This window comes from Cydia amplana, chromosome 18, assembly GCF_948474715.1.
Source record: "Cydia amplana chromosome 18, ilCydAmpl1.1, whole genome shotgun sequence".
Lineage (NCBI taxonomy): Eukaryota > Metazoa > Arthropoda > Insecta > Lepidoptera > Tortricidae > Cydia > Cydia amplana.
In genome coordinates this window covers 5,834,850-5,850,690 of record NC_086086.1, presented here as the reverse complement: position 1 = coordinate 5,850,690, position 15,841 = coordinate 5,834,850, and the positions used below count along the sequence as shown (strand labels likewise).

The following is a 15,841-nucleotide window of genomic DNA, read 5'->3' as shown; positions in this document are numbered from 1 at the left end:
GTCGCCTAAATTATGCATCTCTCGCAATCTCACTGACTGAAAGCAAAACCCTTAACTACCGGGCGCTTTTCAACGAAAACCTGCCCAACTGAAATAAATTATGAAATTCACATAAATGTATGCGACATGCGTATTGATGAATGTAAGTATTTACTATATTAAATCATTCATTTTCACAAAAAATATTTTGTTTACCTTTCACGTTCTAATTTTATTTATCTGATTAATATAAACATTTATGAAGGTACTTATGCAAAGGCATAAGGCTATTTTTTTTTCAAAGGCTAAAGTTAAGAATAGCAATACTAAATTGTACAATTCAAAAAATGTGCATACATTAATGAAAAAGACGACAGAACTCTCGTGTTATATTTCCAGAACTAAAATTTAAAAAGCAACACAAGTCGAGCTCTTTAGGTAGAGGAGCAGACGACGCGAGACGCCTCGGCTCAGAGTAGATAAAGCCATAACGATCATACTCACCAAGTAAATAAAAATACATGGTATGGCAACAAGTAACACAAACCAGCTAATATATGAAAATGTATATGTGTGAAACCACTTTGAACTCTCGCCTTTTGATCTACACGTGTATCTAAATACAATAAGAGGCGCTGCCGGCTTCTCACTTCAAAACTCCACCGAAGGCAAAATTCACAAGCATTCAATTCAGTTACATAAATTAGCAACCCCTTGATTTAGTAAGGTACACGATACTAACATAAATCAGCCCTACGACGTCATTAACACCTCAAAATGGCGCCGATAACTTATAACTGAAAGACTAGCACTTAAGACTCAAGGGGTGAGATAGCGTCTATTGAAGCGCAACGACAGAGAATGGTTTCTTTCTGATGTGATTTTTTTGTTGCCGAATTGCAATGGGGGTGTTAAGGGGCAGGGGTGGGGGCCGGCCGGGCTCAGGCGTGCGCACCGGCAGTATCTGACCGCCTGTCGTCCCGAGCGCCCGTCCGCGCCGTTCGTTGTCCCTACCGGCCCCACGTTGGGCGCCATCCGACACTATCGCGATCTCTCTGTATTCTAACCTCAACCCATATTTACTGTATAATGTGTGTACCAGTGGTGAAGTAAAGTGTCAAGTGACGTATAAAAAAGGAGATTGTTCAAGTGTTTAGTGTTTCCTATCACTAAGACGTCAAAACATCGCATCTAATTGACATACATTTACATAAGTGGCTTGAAGAGATTTATTAGTGTTCAGATAAGTCAATACAAGTGAAGTGACACAAGTGTACCTACCCTGCTGTTGTCGACGGACTTCACTAGACCGTAAGTTACTTCCCTTTGGCTTTGCTGTAACTCCATAACTTTCGGATACTTTCTGAATGATTGATAGTCTATAGCTGCACAGTTCAGCGGGTCGGAATAATATTTAGTTATCGGAACGCTTTGGAGCTGCGTGGTCTGTAGACGAAACACATTATTTTGGTACAATATACGGTAAAGGTCAACTCTTGCCAAATTGAGTTCTAATAACGTTTGATTGAAGACTGGTTATCCATTAATGTGAAAAACAACTTTCGACTTTAATCCGCGAAAGTTATTGCGTAACTTTGCAAATCTAATTCCGACGACGTTTGTAAAAAATGCTGGAGATTGACGCTGGTAGGCGGGTGTCGGAATGGCCTTCCACAATTGATCAGGGTTCGAGGTGGAACTTTTACATTGTTTCCGAGAGCGTTGTGTTGAGTTGAAAAGACGGCATCCACTTTAGGAAATTTCTTGTGAACGAATTAAACAGCAGAGTAGGTTCGGCCCTGGGGAGCGGCAGTATTATTTGGTTTCCAATTTAACAAAGTTTTTTTACTCCGCAACGAATTAATTAAGTGAGGATTACTTAACGGACAAAGCGCTTCGTATTCTCCATCTCATTATTGTCTACGCGGAGGCCCCACACATTTTTAAAATCTTTTTTATCAATTTAGGTGTTTCAAAACTTTGCTTCTGGATTAAAACTGGGAAATTCTATCTCTCGTCTAAGAGGGAAAGGTTAGAATAATCCTTAATGCAATAAAGTTATAAAATATAAAATGTACCCGAACTCATCAAACACTCATCAGAAAAGTATTAAATAAACATCAGTAATGGCTTGATATCCCAAACACGCAAGAATGAATGTTAAGTCGACAAATTATTATGTATAGCTATATACGCTACAAGTGAAACACTAAATCAAATCGAGTACTTCATCAAACGGAAATGTCTCTCGGTACTCAGATACGGAAATTTCAAATAGCGTTAAATCGAAACTGTATCCAGCCGTGGCCGCGAGAAATGTAAACGACATACGCCTGAATGCTTAAACGACCAGATTTCATTATCACTTCGGCAATTCTGTTTCTATTACAGCGTGAATTGAGAGGACAGTGAATGCATCCTGAATAAGTTAGAGGCATAGACTAGGAATCCTCTAGACGGAGTTTAGAGCAATTATTTCATGAAACCGATGCTGCCAAAAATACTGGGGTGCGGGGGACGAGGTGAGCGAGTCCCGTGCCGTGATTGGTCCGCTCAAAGACACTGACGTCACACAAAGACACTTTGACTCGAAAATGGAGTAAAACTACCGTATATTTGTGGCAGAGGGGGTAGCGCTACTATGCTCAGTCTGGAGGATGTCTTGTCTGTGGTTAGAGGTAATGCTTTTAGGTTGGGGACGATAATGTGAACCTGAGTTTATTCTTGGATGGAAACATTTATTTCCTTCACTAGAGTGTATTTCTCAACTATCTGACTCAAGTATCTGCCGTTCAGTCATAAATTACGCGTTAGAATGTTAGTCCATAACAGGGAATATTACGCGAAACTCTGTGTAGGGGGCGCCACTGCCACAATAAGTCACAATCTAAGGGTTTACCACAGACGAGAGAGTCTAAATTTAGTTATCTGTCCTCTCTATCACTCTTGCGTATTCGAGCGATAAAGAGGCAGTTAGCCGAGTTTCGATTTCGTGTTTCCCAGTAGGCCCTTTGTAAACAAATCGTTTCGATGTATCTATGTCATATATGATTGTCTGTGAAAACTTGTCAAAAAAGACTTTAAGGTACAGTACCTATGTATAATTTACTCTATGGTTTACTAAAAGGCGCTAGTGCTGCACTCTGGCTGCAAAACATTGCAGCAATACTCCCTATTGGAAACTTTAAATTCGTGGTTTGGAATCTTGGCTCATACGAATATTATCACAATTTCGTGAAGCCAATTCAACGTTATAATAACTTTATGATTATTCTGTCTATGTACAAGGGTTTGCAACGCGCATGTAACAGCTCCGTATTTGCAGGCGTCCATATGCTACGGTGACTGCTTACCATCAGGCGGGCCATATATTATACTTGTTTGCCACCGACGTGGTATTTAAAAAAAGGCTGATGATCTAAATTACATACTTGAGCATAATGTAAACTTCCGTTCAAAAATCGGGATAAAACTACAATTTAAAGCTTGCTGCATATCAAGCAACAGGGTGACATGGCCGTGCAGTGCCATAAGCCATAATATTATAATATTTCACGGACAGTTGAAATAAATAAGTGAACAGTGTAATTATAATCGCATGCTGAGAACGGCAGAGCTGATCTCTCGGGACTAGAAAATAAGTAGGATATCAACGAATAAGTTCATTAAATATACCTACCTAATTATATAAGTATAGGTCTCGACTCCCCCACGCTACAGCAGCATAATAGGTATAATACACGATCAGGAGTTAATTCTAATGGCTGTCCCATCACAGGCGAGCCTAAGCTCAGGTGAACCAGAACTTCATAATTGGTGCGCTTTTATTACAATCATAGTTGGTGGGCATGGGCATTTGTTACACAAATCGCTGCAAGTTCGTGTGCCCTTGGGGTTACGATTTTTTGAAGTGAAAACTTCTTTAGCGGCGCTGTGCACTTTTTGTGATGGGGAAAAAATGTTAAACTCGCGAGAGGTATCACGTGACCGTAAGACGTAAGACGGACACGTGACCTGATCGAAAAACTGTTACAAATGCATTGTAATGTCATCGAGTTTTTCTTTATTGATTTAAATGCCATCTAGTGAGTTTCCCTCTAACTGGTATTAATATAACTCGAGTACTAACAGTGATGTGCTTAGGGGTTTCAAGTAATGCGATGAAATAACTCTAGATGGCGTTAACCTCAATTATACATAGTGCTGCAGACATTTTGCACTAGTCATGAGTTTTCACTTCTGCAGGCACTCCCGGAGTGCAACCCGTTGTTTTTTTTTGGTAATTTATGTTCAGAATCATGAGTATTATTGAGTCTACTAGGAAAAAAAAAGGTCTCAGATTTACGTTACTTCCATTCAATTTTCCATAGAAACTGCATGAGTGGATACTGAAAAGGTACTTACATTGTATTTTCTAATAGAATCAACATTGATTGTGATTCTGAAAAGCAATAACCCGAAAATTCTCAAAAAAAAAACAAACGATGACAAAATTGTTAAAAAAGGCCTTGTTGCGAACCTGGTTGGATACTTTACACTGGTACTCCCGAGAACTCGATTCATGCTAGTTATGGGAATGAAGGTGCAGGACCTGGTTTTGTCCGAGCGGACGGCGCGGCGCGTGGATTATCCCGCTATTGAACGGGCTTATCAATAAAATTGTGCGTGTCGATGCCCCTGGTCATTTCAGGCGGAAATAATATTCATTGTCCTGTCGAGCTTACCTGCGGGAAAATGATGGACGCGTTACCGCATGGCAACCACATGCTAGAACAAATGTCACTTTAACACCGCCAGATAGAGATGAAAGCTTTCCTCTCAATATAACTTGACTCAGTATAGTTGTACATAGAAATAAGGTTACTGGTATTTCTATGTACAACTAAGAGAAATTTTCGTTTCATATTGGGTAGTTGTGATTTTCGTTAAAACGTTGAAGTGAAGTTTTCGTCAGTAATTATTTATGGAGGTTAAATGCTTTCCTCTCAATATCAATATAACTTGACTCAATATAGTTGTACATAGAAATACGGTATGAATTAAAAATAAGCCTGACTGAACGGTTTTAATTTAAATCTATAAAAGGATACTTAAAAGGTAATAATTATTTTATGTAACAGGCCAATTCGAACATGCACCGGACTTCAAATCCAATATAATTTTATCCACAATTTAAATGTATAAACACAAAGCGGATGAAACAAAAAATATTTCCTCATGCGACTTGTGCACCATGAGTCCTAATAAACGTTAATCATACGCTATACCACGTCTAGCCGGGTCGATTGATTAAATTGAATATTTTAGGATTACTAAAAGTTGTACAAAACAAATCGGATTATTTAAATCCCAAACAAACTTTGTTATAAAGTCTGTTCATCACCATTCAGCAAACACGATATAATTAAATCCCGCTGCTTCATTGTTATGAAGACTCCCCTCTTCTAAAATTACTCGACACAACTTCATTTGTCATTCAGACATTCTAGTTGAAATGTCAAAGAAAGAGTTTGTCTGGGACGTTTCTCTAACTGGTTGAAATAACTATTTTGGAGCCTTAAGTGAACAAATTTGGGTTCACACGTCAAAACCACACGTGCAGAGACATTTACAAGTCACATGTAGAAGAAAAAGTTTATAAAAGTGTATATTTGTAACGTTTTCTTTATCTTTAGGTCGTATTATATTTCTAATGAAATGGAATGTGCCTAAATGTGACGCGACACTTTGAATATGGTAATTTCATGCTTAAAATCCTTTAACGAGCCTCTAACATCTGTCACGAATACGCTGATAAAATCAGGGTTGGTCGGACTGGCAAATACGTTACATAGGTATAAAATCGTATTGAACGTTTTGTTATTTTGTTGTCAAGTCAATTGTGCGACAGTAGCCATACGCGTCGGGTCGTCAACTCGTCATGACGATTCGTGGTTCAGTTCTCCAGTTTTTCATCAGGCGTTTACCTGAACCGGCCCAATGGAGCGAAGATTTCCTGTTACTCTATGTGCTGTCTTGTTTACGATCGGAGATACACTAGGTACATATTAAATCAAACAAGCTATAACATACACACTGGGCCCAAATCAATTTATATAATGGATAATAATTTAATAGTTCAATATTAAACTGACTGACGACTGGTCTGGCCTAGTGGGTAGTGACCCTGCCTGTGAAGCCGCGGTCCTGGGTTCGAATCCCAGTAAGGGCATTTATTTGTGTGATGAGCACAGATATTTGTTCCTGAGTCTTGGTTGTTTTCTATGTATTTATGTATTTGTATATTATATATTTCGTTCTCTGAGTACCCACAACACAAGCCTTCTTGAGTGGTGGGACTCTTCTTACTGTGGTGGGACTTAGTCAAGGTGTGTAAAAATGTCCTATAATATTTATTTATATTTATTTATTTATTTATTTACAGAGATTAAATAACAAATGATCATAATTCTAAACCTATATTAGCGTGAGGCATTGTTCCCCGTATAAATCGTATAAAATAGTTCATAAGAAAACAAAATCACTTGTATATTCCGTGATTATAGTTAAAATTAATTGAATTGGGAGTGAATAAACCGACAAACTGTCTTAAAATAGTGAATTTGAGATTGTAGTTAGTACCTTCTGTTAGATACGTAGATATGGACACAAGTGAAACAACCGGTAGCTAGCTAGCTAGTTATGCACTCGTTTATTGACGCATAGGTATCGTGGTGGGCGCAGCCACGCACACATGCAAGCATACGCTAGACCTATATATATCACCTTCCAACCTACGAAATGCTCATATTATTTTTTGATTTGCTTTTGGTCGAATTATTAAGTGGTAAGCATTAGGACCTTAGTTACTTGGTTCCTTAAATACAAACATTTGCATACACACAAAATATTTCAAAACCTGTTGAACAAACAACTGTTATTCTTTCTTTTGCAAAACGACACGATTGCCAATATCATTTATCGACGAAACCGATGCAAACGAAAAGTCACCTTTTGAGATAAAATTCGAGAATCATTTATTTTAAAAATTATTGGATATTAAAAAGGTAAGAAAAATTTGTTAGGAACACTAAGGAAAATGTAAGGTGGTTTATTTTGCAAATGAGATCTTCACAATATTGTTAAGCCAATAAGACAAAAAAGCTGGATATCGCAGGAAGGGCCGGATCAGTCAAGATTAATAATACAGGGAGTCGGGAAATCGGATTGATTCTAGTAGAAGCCGAGCGATTTCACAAGGCGTTATTGTCTGGGCTTGGCGTTAGCTTGAGTATAAATGACCTATTTACGATTCATTACACACACAAATACAAAGGTCACTCTTATTATCAGAGATCGGACAAATTTGCGACATTGCTCGCAATAATGTGGACATGACTCCAAAATTGATTAAATAATTAATCATTTCATTAATTTCTTACCTGAGGTTTAATTTTGATTCCTAATCAATAAATAACACAAAGAGTTCTTATAATGTAAATTTATTTAAAAAAATAATTAGTATGTTTTCCAAATTTTCTGTAGGTACTTATTTTTTTATATCAAAAATATATTTAAGTGCTATTTATTGACTAGGGAACAAAATTAAATCTCAGGTAAAAAATTAATTAAATGATTAATTATTTAATCAAATTTGGAGTCATGTCCACATTATTGCGAGCAATGACGCCAATCTGTCCGATCTCTGCTTATTATTTATGTTTTTAGATATAAGTATTTTTAGACGGGTCACTAATGCATCGAATGTAGCTCGACTACCTACTTTTGATCAGTTTTGATGATGTTATAGTAAAAGACATTATATGTAGGAAGTTATGTTTTTCAAGTCTTACGGAAATTTGCTAAGTATATAATATTACTTGCACTTCGCACGTACGTACCGTAAAACGGGGTGGCTTTCAAGTTTCAGTTTTTAAGCTATAATAATATATTTGTGTGCGAGTTTTTTCAAAGTAGGTATTGTCTATATAATGAACAGTTTCAGTAATTAATGAATAATGATAATGCGGAAATTTCTAATTATATTTACACCCAAAAATTACTTTGGCCAGTATTATAGGTACATTATACTCGTACAGCATAGAACATCAATCAATAATTTTTTACTACCTACTATTAGTTGTTAAGCTACTTAAACGGATTATCGCGAAAATATAGTTGCGATAGATTCATTATTTTCATAAAGGTCTACTGACTTAAGAGCTTAATTCTAACTTAGTCCCGTAATGACTCGTCCTTCCCGGGCCTCTGGAGGGGTCTCTAAATACAGGGAGGGTCTTATCGACTAGGTACTTCTGGGCAGAGATAATTTGACAAAAAAGTTATAATTAAGTGTAGGTATTTCGTATTTTTTATGAAGAGATCAGCTTGCAAAAACCAAGATGACTTGAAACTTTAAATTATGTAATTTTTCAAGTACATATTACCCATTTACTTGTCACCGGTGCCGGTGGCACTCCCAGGGCTCGGAAACCATTTTATTTTTGAAACCGGGTTCCTTAATTCACTCAGAAATAAAAAGGATTTATTTTCCGTTTGCGATTACCGGTTAAAGATCTGTTCTTTTGAGATACCGGTTTATGCCAAATTCGTTTGACTTCCGTTTTTGTGGAACGAAATTAACCGGTTAAATTGGAAAAATTGCAACGCGGTATTTAAATATCGGTTCCAAGCTTTGGGCACTCCATTGCCTTGCACATAAATTTCCACAGAAATCAATCTTGTTGACAACCGACCAAGTACCCATTGCCTGAATATGTCACAAAAAATAAAGGCGTAATCTTGTATTTACGCCACTTATCTCGTAAACTCACCAACCTATCACCAGCGCTAGAGCCCCTCGCGTGATACATGGGCCCCTTTTTGATTTATATGCCCTTGGTGAAATATTGTAGTCACCTCCGCTCGGCTGGAGCCACTGGCGTTAAAATAATCAAAGGATTTTTCCACGGTGTATTTATTATTTGTTTAATTGTTCCAAACAGAACTTCTTCAGAATCGGATTAAATAAACAAAATGACTTTTTTTGAAATTTTTTTGTGATTTTTTTTAAACTTTAGAAATTTCAGCATTTTATTTTATAAAAGTGTCGAGACAACTCGAAAATTTTATTTTCTTTATATAAAATTGTGACCGAGGTGAGAATGTTTTACCTCTACTTACCTACCTATTTACAGTGTTTTTTAAGCCACATAAAAATATATCTAGCTTTAATTATAATTGCGTCCTTTTTATAGGTACAATATGTTTTTCATCTAACAATTCTAACACATTACTGTTTTTATTGTCAGCTTTTATAAATTTCCTAAAACTAACATTTCACAAACACGCCTTGTATAAAATACATAGAGGAGTTTGCACTGGGTAGAATGGGGTAAATATCCACTCTATATAGGTTAATACCCTCAGGCAATTATTATGTGAGCTCGATAAGAATAACGAGCGGCCGTGTACTGCTATTAATGTATCTTTCACGTCATAACGCTGATGTGAGCTGCAAAAATGTCAAGATAATTTCACAAACCTTTAGAAATGTTCACGATATTTTAAATCCCAAACAGGTTACCCGCATAAATATCACAGTTGAATATAGCTTGATAATTTTTAATCACAGCAGGAACCTCAGATTCCTTTTAGATTTTTATCTAAGAGCTTCATTCAAACTTTACCTAATACACATGTTGGCAAAGTAAAACGCTCATCCACTTGAGTATTTTTCTTTCAATTATAAATGTCCAAACGCTACCAAATTCCAGTTGAATTATTATATTTTTGCTAAAGAAATAATATTATTATACATATTTTAATAAAACAGCATCCAAAGCCATTTCTCCTCTTACATGACCAAGACCCTCTTAGCGCGTCTAGCATTGTCAAGTCACGTTTCATCTTATAAAACCTCTAAACAACGGGTCACCCATAACTTATAAGGGTTCATAAATTATACTACCGATAGATCGAAGGCCGACGTGACCGTCTGTTTTACATAATCAATATATTTTGGACTTTAAGCGCTTGAAGCAGGAATCAATATGGTATACGTGGATTTTGAATTGATTGAAGTGTTGTAGGGTTAGGGTTCTGACAAGCGTAAAATGGCGTTTGACTCGCTACATGGTGGTAGTTTATATTGAGTACCTATTCGCATTTTACACACAATAGTAGTTTCATAAGTAAAAAAACGTTTTACTCATGCTCATAGTAAATAAGGGGTAGTAGGTAGGCCGGTAGGTCGGCCCAGATACCGCTGGGAAGACAGTGTGGAAGCGGACCTGCGTCAGCCTCAAGCCGATAATTAGCAGGAAACGGCGCAGGATCGGCAAAAGTGGTGTGCTCTCGTTTCGGAGGCCAAGATCCTCTTTGAGTCGCTGCATGTGCCGTAATAATTAGTTAGTCATAGTAAATAAGTTGAAGTAAGTTTGATTCGCAACAACAAAATGATGAAGCGAGCCGATCAGGAATTACCAACGCTCTCGCTATGCAGTTTCTCTGTGTGTGTCTTTTACATTTGGCCCGCTTAGCTAAGGACACCTCATCGATTCGATTAAGTAATCGAGGCCAAAAAACGGAGGATACATAAACTTAAATGTGTTCCGGTGTAAAATTACAGACATACTAAGTGAAAATTAAATTGTAATTTGGCTTTATTACAAATGTAGAAATAACGTTGATTCTCATTACTTGTTAGGTACGTCACGTGAAAATGGTGTTACATTGTTTTACTAATGAGGCCATTGCGTGGTCGCTCTAACATCTTTCGTTTAACGTGTTAAATTAGCATTAACACCTTATCAAGGTTGATTTTATTAAGATATAAAGGGTTTTATTTCAATTCGTCAAAATAAGTTCAATTTAGTACTCGATTAGGTATTCATATTTAGTCCTTTTTCTCTATTCGATCTACATATAAATACGTAGTAATTAGCTGTTGAAACAAAGGGATTTTATTTTAACAGCAGCAAATTTAATTAGTACTTAGACTACTAGCGTCAAATGGTCATTTTTATATGGAGTAGGTACATACATAATATATACATACATACATAAGAATTGCGCAACTGAAGTGGGAATGGGCCGGCCATATATCTGTCGAAGGGATGACGACCGATGGGGCCAGCGAGTACTGTTCTGGAGACCTCGACTGGGGAGCCGGAGTGACGGAAAACCACGAGCCAGATGGTCGGACGACATTAGAAAGACGGCAGGGCCGACCTGGCATAGAACCGACGCGTACAGAACAACATGGAAATCCATGAAAGAGGCATATGTTCAGCAGTGGACGCAAATATGCTGAAAAGAAGAAGAAGAAGAAGACATACATAAGCTGTCACATGTACATAGTACATGTGACAGCTCACATAAAATGACAAACATTTTTTTAAGTTCAGCACTCCAATTTATTTATAAATGTACTCACGTAAATTTTAAGTAAGAAAAATAAGGTAAAATATATTTCTTCAATAATTATTATTTAAATTAAGCTCAACCAAAAGAGACTGGAACTGTCATAGGTCATAGGACCATCATATAACACGAGAGGTATAAGCTGTCTAAACTGTCAAATGTGTTGTAGCACTAAAATAGTTAAAACCTCAAACAACCTTCCAAGTCTTCCAACCATTCCTTTCAAATCAAGGGTGAACAGGCACCTTCTGGGCAGGCTCGCTCCATCGTAGGCCATGTCTTCGCCTCGGCTAGTTGTGGCCATGAGTAAGCCCATTAATTATATAAAAAAAATAGTTCAAAAATACTTTAGTAAAAACAATACCTATCACACCTTTGCTAGCTTATCGCAGCTTGCTGGGAATTAATTCTTCGAAAAAAAAAATCTAATTCGATTGGCCCTTACGTAACTTATTTGTTTTTTTGATTCCTTGTATTAGCTCTAATATCCTACCACCTGCCTTACCATAATTAAATCCCCAAATAAAAAATTACCGTACTAAGCGCTCACTCTTCCCAGAGGTCAACTCAAACAGAACTAAACTAATTCTTCATATAGACAAACTCTGGCTGGACCTTAAAGTTTGTCCACAGACCCGACTGATTCCATATTAGTATGCCGGAGCCTCACGGACGTGAGACTGATCTGATTAGTTAGGTACAAACGAAGATAATGTGGCCATTTGTAGCCTTTATGTCATAGACATTAGGTATATAATACAAAGGCGGTTAATAACGGATATCGCGAAGGGTTAATACCACAGAAATAAGGCTTATTGTGTGTGGTGTTAATAGCGAAATAATGGGGATGAATATGGCTCATAATAAATGTATTTTGTATGAGTCAACTTTGCTAACATTAGTTTTAGTAGGCAACTACGTTTTAACCTTTGGTAGGATAGAACAGTCTGGAATAAACTGAAGTCGATTTAAATGTTAGGTGCCTAGATTCAGGAAAAGGTCCTTATTACCTATGCAGGGAATGTAGGTATCTCAAAACTGTTCAGCATGGCCCATATCCATATTTTATTTCTTGTGTACCAATTGTAATATCATTATTCAGGTTTAGCCAAATATAATGTAATCTGCGATAAAAGAAAATCCCAATAGATAGGATTTTTTTTATATATAAATTGGAATCCATACATATTTATCGCTTTCAAATGAAGCCCATAAAATGAGCCCTTTAAATTAAAAAGTCACGTACTTTAACTAAAAGAACCAATAAAATGTCATTTAATAGGTATTATGTAAGGTTAGCATCACGTAACTTAGAGAAAAATCTTGGACAGATTTTGTATGACTTCTTCTCCACGAGATTGCCGAAGCCTTATATTGTGAAGATTGCTCGAAACTTGAAAAATAAATATTGATATTGGTTTTGTAAATTTCAGTATGCCTTAAGATATAACTGCTTATAATATGTTTTTGTACCGTTATTGTACTTATCTGTTAAAGCTCTATTATTAATTAGCAAACCTAACCCTTCTCTTAATACCTAATTTCCTTAACTGCAATAATAACCAGGCAGAAATATAAATACAATTTTAATTTATACTAAACTTAAACTATTTATCTTCAAACTCTGTTGATAAATATATTAAAATTTGTCTTCTACTTCCAACAATTTACTACGCGTTAATTTATAATTGATGCAAAATTACTCAGAAGCAAGAGCTGGCATAAAATAATAAACTGCCATGAAAATTCACTGCCGCATGAAACGTTAAAATAATACCCCTTATATTAGTAATTCACGTAAATTATATCAATGTTCCCACTGTTTTAGAGCTTTAAATTTTACAGCGACACATTAAATCAAGCGTTTATTCTAAATCTCATATCGCATACGCCTAGTCCATTAAAAACTGTACTCTACTCAGTTTTAATAAAGTTTACATTTCAAATAAGCTCACTCAGCGTTACTACAGAATGGTTCTGAACCCTGCCAATGTTCCCAGTCGCTAAGATGCAAATAATTAATATTAATCTATGTTTTGCTCATGCAATTTACTTTATAACATAAAGAGTCAGGTCCTAAACTTTTTATAAGTGTATTAAAAAGATTTTCCTCAGTCGTAAAGCAGAGTTACGATCGAAATTAGATGTTTATGCACATACATTTACATTAAATATAAATTGAAAAGGTATATAAGCGTCCCGCTGCGGTGTTGCCTTTGAAGAAGTTTTCTAATATACAACTTTATAGACATTTCAGATTTTTACCCGAATCACTGAGTGAAATAAAATAATATTATATGCCGTCTAGAGAGCATGATAGATATGCAAACTGGTTTAGGTATCAAAAATAATAGTGTGATGTTTGTGTCTGAACTGTCATGTAGGTTGATGTTTAGCTAGGTATAGTAAAATGAGGAGGAGGAGGAGGAGAATGAGGAGGTTACCTACTTACATCTTATTATGTGATCTGAATAACTCCTACTTACATTTGAAGACCTCACACTGTGTTGTGAGTATGCGTCATGTTTTGTAAAGATAATTTGCAATAGTTACATAATTATCTTTTAATTTGTAATTTTATATATTTGTGATACAATATTTTGGCCAATTTCGACATTACCTGCGATCCAGGTGGCGCCATTTTGCCAAACAGAGGAAAAAAAATATAGTTCTGGAACTTTACGGTCCCTGGTTTCAGTGAGTAGTCAAGCCCACTGAGTTATACATGGTTATATACGTAACAAGCAATATTGGGACGAACCCAGTGAAGCATCAGTACATACGGTAGGCACTTGAATTTCTGATTGGGACCAATTATAATAATAAATTAGATGACTTATAAATAAATCATATTTCCAATTTTATTTAAGAGCTATCAAAAAGAAGTTACAGGAAAATAACAGATTTTCATTACCAAGTTCGTCTCAGATTGGTATTATGTTTCGTTTCAGACGCTTTTATCATGAAGCTTCGTAAACGTGATATTCGGCTCTATTGGTGGGTTTAGCAGCGATATGGCTTTCCGTGATTTATTCATCATTGAATAGATTTAATTGTAATTAAAAAAGTCGCCTGGCTCCATGTACATGGAAACATGGGAACTTGTTATCGTATCACAACATAGTATAAAACAAAGTCGCTTCCCGCTGTCTGTCCCTATGTATGCTTAGATCTTTAAAACTACGCAACGGATTTTGATGCCTTTTTTTTAATAAAGGGATTCAAGAGGAAGGTTTATGTATAATTTGTAAACCCGTGCGAAGTCGGGGCGGGTCGCTAGTTATAAATACAAATGAAATGCGCTATACGGCCTTCTGACAAAATTTCTGCGTAAAGCCACAACGTAGAGACTTGCTACGAATTATAGCGTAGCGTAGCGCCGCGTAACAAATTGAGTTGTTAATAGTTCTAAGGAACAAAAAGATTGATTGCCATGAAGCGATCGCAAACGTTGAAATGTTTTAACCCTTAAACAGGTAGTGTATCTATAGGTACCACATAGCAAATGATTTTTTTTTCACGAGCAGAGTAAATAAAACCACCACAAAATCTCATTGCCGTAAAGTCTATAAAGTGGGTGATTTCCGAACGTAAAAAAATTGGAGGTGTCAATACAAATTTCTTTGACATTTTAGTCGTCAAGTTCAAATCGACAAAAAATGACAGTTTTTGTACGTTTATCCCGCTATAAACGTTTGCTACGCCGAAAAAAATACTGTAAGTATTTTGTGTTGTATTTTTTTGGTAGATTATTAGATAATGTATGTGTACTGTGTAGTAGGTCATAATTTACCGTAGTTATTGTTTTCTGATAAAATATTCGCTCTAAAAGTTTGTGGTTTGTATGAACCCTCTGCCCGTTTGGGGCACGTTCTAGTGGTTTCTAAGTGGCCACTGCAGGGAGTTTACATGAAATTTAAGGGTAAGATTTATTACTATGAACCAACCGTCATAGTACTAAAGTAATATATTTTCCTTTGTTTTTTAAATTAAATACTTATTGAACGGTTAATCTTAAGAGCCACTACATCCGCGCGAGCCAACCAAGTGCATGCAGTTAGTGCATTTTGTGACGCAAGTGTAAATGTGACGTGCATGTGACTTACCCTTAAAACTCTGTATGGCTAACAAGGCAGTGGCCATAGATGTACCACGTAGCACCGTTGGTAACGGGCAGTGGGCATATAAAAACCACCGGGTTTTTTTTATTGAGTAAATTATAATAATAAAAAAAACGGACCAAGTGCGAGTCGGACTCGCGCACGGAGGGTTCCGCACCATCAACAAAAAATAGAGCAAAACAAGCAAAAAAACAAGCAAAAAAACGGTCACCCATCCAAGTACTGACCCCGCCCGACGTTGCTTAACTTCGGTCAAAAATCACGTTTGTTGTATGGGAGCCCCACTTAAATCTTTATTTTATTCTGTTTTTAGTATTTGTTGTTATAGCGGCAACAGA

General features: G+C 36.4%; 1 protein-coding gene across 1 annotated transcript in view; it reads left to right on the top strand.

Annotated features, from left to right (window-relative positions):
• The first annotated feature begins 415 nt into the window (after nucleotides 1-415).
• Nucleotides 416-15,841, top strand: part of LOC134656407 (protein sidekick-1-like) — a 269,487-nt gene continuing 254,061 nt past the window's right edge. Inside the window, exon 1 of the mRNA XM_063511934.1 lies at nucleotides 416-1,290. The gene's annotated coding sequence lies outside the window, so the exon portion shown is untranslated. The remainder of the gene's footprint in view (nucleotides 1,291-15,841) is intronic.